The sequence below is a fragment of the Anser anser genome (genome assembly GCF_964211835.1).
Source record: "Anser anser genome assembly, chromosome: 3".
NCBI lineage: Eukaryota > Metazoa > Chordata > Aves > Anseriformes > Anatidae > Anser > Anser anser.
The window spans coordinates 104,361,136-104,370,693 of NC_139722.1; positions in this window are offsets into that span (position 1 = coordinate 104,361,136).

Below are 9,558 nucleotides of genomic sequence, written 5' to 3' on the forward strand. Positions count from 1 at the left end.
TGGGCCGGCGGCGGAAGTCGGCCACTCCTGGCAAAGCGCCGCCCGTGTTCCCCGGCGGGTGAAGCCGCGCTGGGCGGCGCCATGTTGAGGCGAAGAGAAGGAGGGCTGGGAGCGCCCCGCCGGGCACAGCGCCCCCTGGCGGCGGCCCCCCGCAGCAGGGCGCTGCTGCCCGTCCGCCATTTTACCCCTCCTGTCTCGCACGTTAAAACAAACTCCTGAGTGGACAAACTTGACAGGGGAGCCACTATTTCTGAGCGCGGCCACGCTAAACTGTGCCTCTACCTCCTCCAAAGCCAGTGACTGGAATTGGGGCCCCAGTGGCATGCAGTGCTACACCACAGCAGCTGCCTCAGTGCGTGGCTTGGTCCTGAAGCACAAAACTTGCTCAGGCTGCCCATCAGCAAGTCGTGTTCAGTGACTGTTATCTGAGCTGGACTTTGCAGAGCTGGTGTCCAACAGGGTGGCTGCCCTCGGATAACCAATGCAGTGCTGTTGCCACTTGTCACAGGTTGTTAATTCAAGGTAGTCTTGAATCACAGAATCACAGAATCATCTAAGTTGGAAGAGACCTCCAAGGTCACCTAGTCCAACCTCTGACCTAACACTAACAAGTCCTCCACTAAACCATATCACTAAGCTCTACATCTAAACGTCTTTTAAAGACCTCCAGGGATGGTGACTCAACCACCTCCCTGGGCAGCCCATTCCAATGCCTAACAACCCTTTCAGTAAAGAAGTTCTTCCTAATATCCAACCTAAACCTCCCCTGGCGCCGAGGCAGTCTGTACCTGGGATAACTCACTATTTACTTAGGTAAGAGAGACAAAGTAGTCGCTGTCTATGTTCTTTTATTCCTTCAGAAATTAGGGTGACAGGAGAGCTGAAGACCAAATGCTGCAGCACGTGGGCCTTCATGAGTTCTGCAGCACTCGTCTGTGGCTGGGCCTGTCCCCAGGACTGCCCATCTGCAATGCCACACTGCCATGCTTTCTTAACAGCAGCTGATCTTCTGGGACAAAGCATTGCAAGTTAGGAATGTTTCCTGAAATATCTCCAAGCAGCTTTTTCACTTGAGTTTCTCCATTGAGTCCAAGAAATGTGGCAATAGGCAGTTCTGGAAGAGGCTCCACCATGTCAGGGGTGCCTGCCCTTTCCCAGCCATTTGTGTCCAGCACGATTTCAGGCTTGGAGGAATTCAGCTTTTGCAGGAGATGAGGTGCAGCTTTTCAGTAAAAGTGGTTGATTTTCACAGGGGAACACCAAGGTGCACATGGTCCCTTGTGCCTGCAAACAGGTACTTGACCTTACTGTTGAATGAGAAGAGAACAAAAGAAGGATAATAAAATAGTTTTCACTGAACATGTTTCTCCTTTCTTGACAGCCAGGGACCCTCCTAGGAATGACAGGATTTATGTGTGCTTTTGGGATCCCTTTCTATGCATCTGATTGATGGATTTTCCTGATTCTGTGATGGGGTGCATTTGCACGGATAGCTCTTCCATGCAGCCTGACTGTTTTCTTTTTCTGGAAGAAAATAGCAAGTTGACTGTATCTTCTGAAGGTCAGGCACCTCTGCTTCACTGCCAATGCCTAAAGCTAGCCTGAAATCAGAATTAATATTTTAAAACTTCTTTAAGATTCATTTCCCTCATTACTTTATTTTTTATAAATAGACTGAGATTTTGGCTTTGAGAATTTGATGAGTTATTTCTAATGAAAATTCCTGAAAAAGACCCTGTAGAAATTATTTGGCAAGAATTCCTTGTTTTGTAAGAAAAATTTGGTTTCATCTTCTAGTCAGTTCTGCCGTTTAAGGACTTTGCTCCTCAGATGCTCCATATACAGCTGTACACTACTGCTAGAAGTCATTGCGCTTCAGTGCTTTCTTGTGATATTTTCAGAGCTGACTATAGGTCAGGCCAGGAAGCCTTTGATGGCAAATTTCCCCAGACCACCTTGATACCCTTCCTGAATGCAGTGAATGTGAGAGAAATGTGAGGTTTTACTTCTGACATACACCACTATATTTAATCAAAGACTTTAGGTTGTACCTGCAAGTGCACTTTTCATAATGTGTGTTAAGAGACTAACAAAGATTAGCAAAGCCTAATACAGTCACATTATCATTTGACCAATCAGTGTTAATTTCTGCAGTTAATGTTCTGCTGTATAGTGAGAATGGTTGTAAAGGATGGCACTCCATCATTTCTTCTGCTTACCTTAAAATTTACAATTTTGCATGCAAACATTTGTTTTATTTCGCACAATCAGGAGCAGCTCCTCAGCCTAGATACAGATTGCCTTGTTAAATCAGAGGAGATGGGCTGAGCTGTCAAATGCAGTCTGCACCAATGTTGTCTGAGATAAATCCTCTCAGGCTGTCAGAGAATTCCTTGATGGTTCAGTTACTTTTACTGAAAGTGAAGAATTTTCCTTGAATTCTTCAGATTCTTATTTTAAGACTGAGGAACCAGCCAGTTCATGGCATCTAAGATGATGAGCAAGATCAGGGGAGATCATAGGATGCTGATCTATTGGAAGGATTTACATTAGATGGCAAACATACTAAGTAGGGTAATGTGCAAAGAATAGAGGATCAAATCCATCCAGCCTACCAGTTCACAGCTTCCATCTAAAGCTTGTAACCTTTGTCTGCTATGCTTGGCTGCTTTCCCTTAGAAATTATGAAATGTCTGGAAGAAACATGCACACACTGCTCCACCCATGTCAAAGGACATGGTGGGACACTGTGTTTATATGTATTGCTCACAGTCTAGTTCAGTAACATTGCTGAAAGGAGTACACGTGATTTCCAGGTATATTTTTGACTCTTCATATACTGCTGTGTCTGGGTCCTGCTTGTACACAGGACGGAAGCCAGGCAGCAAGCAGAAACTTAAGAGACAAGATGTGTATATGGGGTTCAAAACATATAAAGTAGCTGCATCACTGACTCTCACACACACTGTTGCAGCCAGGCTTTCTGGCTCAGTTTCTTGGAAATAAAGCCACATGTTCAGGTAATTTAAACCTCCATTTTTGAAGGCATTATTTTTTCATACTATCTTTTGGTTCCAAAGCTTATTTGTAAGGTTTAATTATTTTACAAATACCAGACTGAGGTATGAACTGGTAAAAGGGTTACAACGATTTTATCAGGCATTGTGGACATCCTGCACATGCAAAAAAAAAAAAATCAGATCTCAAGTATTTGCTCTTCAGTATAGCTCAAAGTATGTCAGTTGCTCACTGGTTCTCTTCCTAGGCAGCAACAAAATGAGAATTTCTTCTTAATACATATTTTTACTGTCTTGTCTTTATGAAGTGCTGTCAGTCTCCAGGCTTTCTTTTTTTCCTTTCATTTTTGTATTAACGCTGTCTGTCTGTCCACTGTTCACATTGTTGTCGCTCTGAAGGTCAATGGCTGTAAAAAAGGAAAGGTTTGGAGGGAGAGACAATACTTTTCATTTGCAGAAAAAGTGCACAAGGTGTTAGGCACTTAAATCCTTCAGGTTTTAAATTTCTAATGTACAATGGAAAATTGAATTTTTGTTTCCAGGGTTATATTTTGAAGACTTTTCTTTTGTTTGCCCTTGAGAATCAAGCCTTGTGGATCACTTGTAGAGTGGTTTTATAACAAATGAGGGCTCTCTGTGGGAGGACAACATAATCTGTGTTTGTTGGATTTCTCACTGTTGGGTTTCACACTGGGAATACTTTCTACACTGGAATGTAAAGCCTTGAAAACACAGTGATCAGTGCTAGGTTAGAATCAGATAGAGCCCCACTTCTCCTGTGGCTGCCATCCCCCTCTGCTGACTAAAGAGAACATTTTAAAATCCATGATTAAATTTACTTTTTACATTTATTTTAATGATCGGGAACTCTTATGGAGAAGACACACCTCATCCTAATAAACAACGAGTTTACAACAGGACTGGTCAGGGCAAGACTCCTCAAGGGAAATCTCCTCAAAGGAAGAATTTATCCCAGCCAGATACCTTCTGCAGATAGTGCCATGCCGTTGCTGTCATGTCTGAAAAAACAAACAAACAAACAAAAAAACAACCAACCAACCAAACAAAAAAACAATAAAGCTGCCTGTGCTTGTTTCAAAAGCACAACCCGCCTGTCCAGCAGAGCTACCAGGCCTTGCTGGAGATGTGCTTGAAGAATAAACGCCTGTTCACAGATGAGAATTTCCCTGCTCACATCAGCTCTATTGGAACAGGAACACCGTGAAAGAAACTGCAGAAATTTACAGTGAAAGAGGCCACATGTAAGTGATTTTCAGAGGTCTCATGTGAGTGGATGATTAGACTTGATAGCCAGCAAGTAGTGTTAGCACTGAGTGAACTTTTAGACTTTAATTTAGGCAGACCTTAATGCTGTCAGAGATGACACTTAGAGTAGCAGCTGTAAGTTTGGAAGTTGGAGTACATACGGTTTTATAATTGTGTTTGAAGCCTTTATTGTCAAAAATTATAACCAACTTCATTCAGTTTATATCCAGTAATTCTTGGAGAGGCAGGGAGAGCAGGTGACGGGAGTGGGGGTGCTCGTGTCCTTGGAACAAGTGGCATGCTTGCAGCTCTGATGATCCGGTGGTGATTCTGTGATGACAGTTCTCATGGTGATAATTCCTCCCCCCAGAATTCATGATTTTGATATTTTAGAAAATTTCTGCGTTTCTAGACAGTTTTTAACCTTTGGCCCCTGTCCCATTGACCACGCACTGTTGCGATGCTGGAGGCTGTTACTTTCACAGACAGCGGCAGGTGCCTTATCCTCTTGCTGGTCTGTTTTTTTTCTTCCTACTTAACTGTTTAGTCTAATCTTTCTTGTAGTTGTGGAGTGTTTTCCCAGCCTTCAAGGTTGAGCTTCTGCTGTGACCAAAAACTGACCTTCAGTGAGTTGTTTTCAGTTCTGGAGCGTCTGTATTCATCTTGTGCCTGTATTTCTAAGGCCTTTCCTGCTATCACACGGTTAAACTGAATGTCACAACAACAGACACTTGGTACCAAGCTCTGGTCACAGAACAAGTTCCCATAACAAATGGATAAGAAGTCTTGCTAGCCAGGACAGGCTATTAGCATAAGACGATAAGGTCTGTTGGTTCTAGCCTGTTAATAGGAGTGGTGATACTGTTCTTACTGAGCTGGTGAGCAAAACATTGATATCCCAATCATCCTGAAAGCAATGTATGCAATCATTTGAGAGTTTCAGTCCCACATACTCTTTACATTCCTGTGTCTGTAAGGGAATACTGCCGGCAATAGCAGATAGCATCTCCCGGCTAAGTCGTTTTCTAGTTGACAGATTCTGTCAGATTTATCCAGTTTCTTAGGGCCAAATTTCTGATGGACTCATGAAAATCACTAGGAAGGTAGAGGCACGTTTACAAAATAAGCAGGAGGGCTTGGAAATAGCAGCCCTGGTTCTCAGGGTTTCAGACCTAATTGTGTCTCACAGATGGTTTGAAGTCAGGATCGTGCTGGCGGAGCACAAATGCCATCCTCAGGAGCCTGAGTTGAGATACGCCAGTCTCTGAGGCTGAGAGAGCTGAGACAGCATAGCTGTGTTTGGAAGGGAAGGTCAACACAAGTCCTGGCCTCTGCAAAGGCCTTCAGGTCTGTAATTGTGTCCCTCCACGCCAGGTATATTGGAATGGGCTTGAAACCTCCTCTTTCTCTCAGCCCACTGTTGAGCTGCTCTAAAACTGCCTTAAGAAGGCTGCCATTTGCTCTGAAGACAAACTTAGCCCAGCAAAGACTCTCTGAGGATGGATGCTGCGCATCCTTCAGTCCCTTTGCTGCAGAAGAAACACTGAGATTGTGCTGTTTGGCCTGCAGGCTTGTAGCTTGCTGTATGTATGACTGATGGCCTGCAAAACGAGCACCCAAATTCACCAAGGATAGGAGCTGGTGTCTAATTACTGCAAAGGCCTTTTGAGGGGTTGCCATTTCTCTGCTACTGCCTGAAGGGAAAGCCAACAGTGAGAAAATTAGCTTGAGCAATTTGTGGGTCATAAGAGCGAAATGGAAGTTTGACACTTAGGTTATTAATTTGATCCAAGAGGCATCTGTGAGAGGAAAAGAATAATAGCACAATTTCTGTCTGAACAGTTAGTCAAGAGACACACTTGTCACAGCAATAGAAACTTCTTCAGCACATATCAGTTAATCTGTAGCTTGATTGTCGTTCAAATCATGGAGACATTAGCCAGGTTAGCTGAAAGTTTAAACAGTTACAGTCTGCCCTTGTAGCTTCTTGGACTGAAACTTGTCAACAATTACGGAGGGGCTGGGCTGGCAGCTCCGAAGGGTTGTCTTCTTAGATATTCATGGACAAACGCACTAATGTGTCTGAGCTCCACTGGCTTATCTCTGAGACCAAATTCAGTGTAGACCAAGCACAAATGTGTGCCCAGGCTTGTGTCAGATTAGCCAGAGTACATGACAGCACTAGAGTTGTACCTGAATTAGAATAATATCTGCTGGGACAATGCTACCTTTATTATTTTGAAATCTTTAAACAGGCAGAAGGAGTCTTTTCATCATTTACATTTTTGTACATTCCATACTAGAAATGTACTGCATCTCTCATCTCATGAGGTTGCAGCTCTGCAGACAAAGAGCTTTACTTCAAGCTAAAAGAGATATTAGTGCCTTGTTTTTCTCTCTCTTCTTTTTGGTCATGTGCTTCCCAGGCTTTGCACAGAACTCCTGCGTTTTAGGATGCAAAAAGAAAGCAACTGGATTTCTGCCAAGGATTGATGGGTAAGGAAACTCCTTTGTCTAAATATGTAAGTTTTTTTATAAAATATAACATTTTGTGTGGAATATTGACTGTATAAATCCTGGCATAGAATAGAAGATACGTGTACCCTTATTGCTTTACTTAGCGTAGTGTGGATGAAGCAATCGTTAAGATGGGACAGGCTCAGTAAAAATATTGACAAGCTTCAAGGCAGGATTTGAGGTTTGAGAGGTGTCTTCACCATCTGAAATCAACATTCTTTTGTGTTGCTTTTCTGCCTGCTACTGCCTCAATAAGGAGTGACCATGTATACTGGGCCTATAGTGTTGCTGCTTGACAGCTGAATGGAGGCTATAGAAGCAGGAAAATCTGAGACTTGCAATTTTCACACCTAAGACTTAGTGGGAGTACATTCTCTTCTCAGCTTTACAGTTGGAAAAATCACTTTTATACCATGTTACCTGAGGTAGAAGAACGTATTGGCATCTCCAAAACAGGTAGGGGCAGGACTAAATTGACTTTCATTAAGTTTTAATTTTACTTTAAGCCCTTAAACACAAAGTACAGCTTTGCCTGGAAGATCCATTGGAAATTATTTTTCTCATCTGAAAAAGTGAACGCTTTCAAGGGAAAAAGGGAAAGTATTTTTTTTAATAGTGTGTTTTTACAGGCAACAGAAAAAAATGTGTAATGCCAGTAGAAAACAGTATGTTTCCATTGACAACTATTTCTTGTTAAATTTGTTATTTAAACAAATAGTATCCAAATGAAAAGATCATGAGAGAACAATTACAAAACAATCATGGTTTGGTTAAATAAAACACATATCTGGATTGTCTCATTTTCTATGTATGGTTCATTATAATTTTAAAGACACACAGCACAATAGCACTTCTAGTATCTTCATGGTGCTCTGAACTCAGCTGACAGGTCTTGTTTTTCAGCCAACCACATGTCCATTTGTCTTGGCACAGAGAACTGCAGGTTCATGGTGGCCCTGGAAGCCCTGACATTCCACCAGGGCTTCAGTAGTGCCACAAAACTAGATTTTTGAGAGGAAATAAGTTGGCATTTTCTACTTCCAGGTACATTTGCTTCCCAAGAATGCAGGAGGTCTTCTGAGATCCTCTGTCATGCTTTGCGTCACACCCTTAGATAATTTCCACAAGGTTTCCTTTGGTCAAGAGCAAGTGGCTAGGGGGTATCCTGACCTGAAGGGTAGCCCATCACTCTGAACCAGTCTGAGCATATGCCTTAGTTTGGCCCTTCTCTCCAGCTGGCCCTATCCATATTTTAATCCAGACAAAAGTCTTACATACTAGCAGAAGTCAATGGGGCTTGAGCACATTTTCTCAAATTTACAGTCTTGCTCAGCTCTCGCTGCAGCTCTGCCAGCCTGCAATTGGGAACTCCTTCCCCAAAAGCCCAGCTGTGCCTAATTTCTCTATTTAATATTCTTTTACACCTGACACACACTTCATTTTCTTTTCTGTCTGGGTGAGGCTGATGAGTTGGATCTGTGGGTGAGTCAGTAGCACCCACTGATCTAGTGCAGCCCTCCCCCAAGACAGCTCGTCCTGAACCCACTGCTAAGAAATTCTTCCTTTCCCATTGCTTCAAAGGGATGTTCCTTGTAAGGGAAACATGATCTTGTTCCTTTCCCCTGACAGTTCTGTCACATCCGTGAATGGGTTAATGTGGTGGTTGATGATCACCTGCCAGTGAATGGGGTGAGGAAGCTAGTTTTATTTTTTTCAGTCTATAAGAATGTGTTCTGGGGAACCCTTTTGGAGAAGGTATATGCTAAGTGAATCATTCCAAGTTATGCAAATGATCTCTCTAAATCACATTGGTTTGTGGCTATGCAGTTGTGTTTATAAAAGCATCTTCTAGGCCTTGCCACATTTGGAGCGTTGTAAATGGTTCTCATCTTTCTATTTTTAAACAGTAAAAGCTCACACTGCAGTAACTGTTGCTAAATCAGGCCCTTGAGTTTAAATCCTAAGGTTTAGGATATAAATGAAAGCAAACACATCCTGGGGGATTGTCCTCTGAGCAAGGAGTTTCATTTTGGGGATGTGTAAACAAATTTGGCTTTGGTTTTGGTAGAGGTACCTACGCTGGGGTCTTACAAAACCTCTAACTTGTTAAAGCACTCAACCATTCACATGGCATGCTGAAAATACTGCCTTCTCTCTTTGGGTTGTTTTGTTTAGAGTGGTTTATTGGGACTAAGAATAAGGCAACAAATCGTAACTGTTGGAATTTGTTAGTCATGGGCTAAAGTAATCTGAACATGGAAAAATCAGCAGAGCAGGGAAAAGTCCTAGTTAGTGCTGAGAGAAAGATTGTACAGAAGGAGAGAAACTTCAGTTATTTTCACTTGGTAGCATTAAAACAAAAAGAGAAATTTCTTCTGCAACAGTGAAGAAAATCGCTTTGGAGACTGAGCTTTCAAGGCACAGTGTCTGGTCAAATACTCAGGCAACAGTTGGTAAGGCAGAGTTATTAAAGAAGCAGTGATGGGCATGTTCTCACTACTGCTCAGTGAGATCTGGGACAATAATGAGTGAAGAGTCCTTTTCAGACTGTGGCCAATCTTGGAGGCAGTTTGCTAGATATCCTCCTCTTCCTACACACAAAAGATTCTCCCCCGCATCCCCCTTCCCAAACATGAGTTAGAGCCTTCTTTTTGCTTTGGAAACTGTTATTATATGCTTTCATTGGCACATTGTTCTCAACCTATCATCTGACTATAAGCCCAAGAATTTACTGATTTCTTTTTTTTTTCTAGCCTCT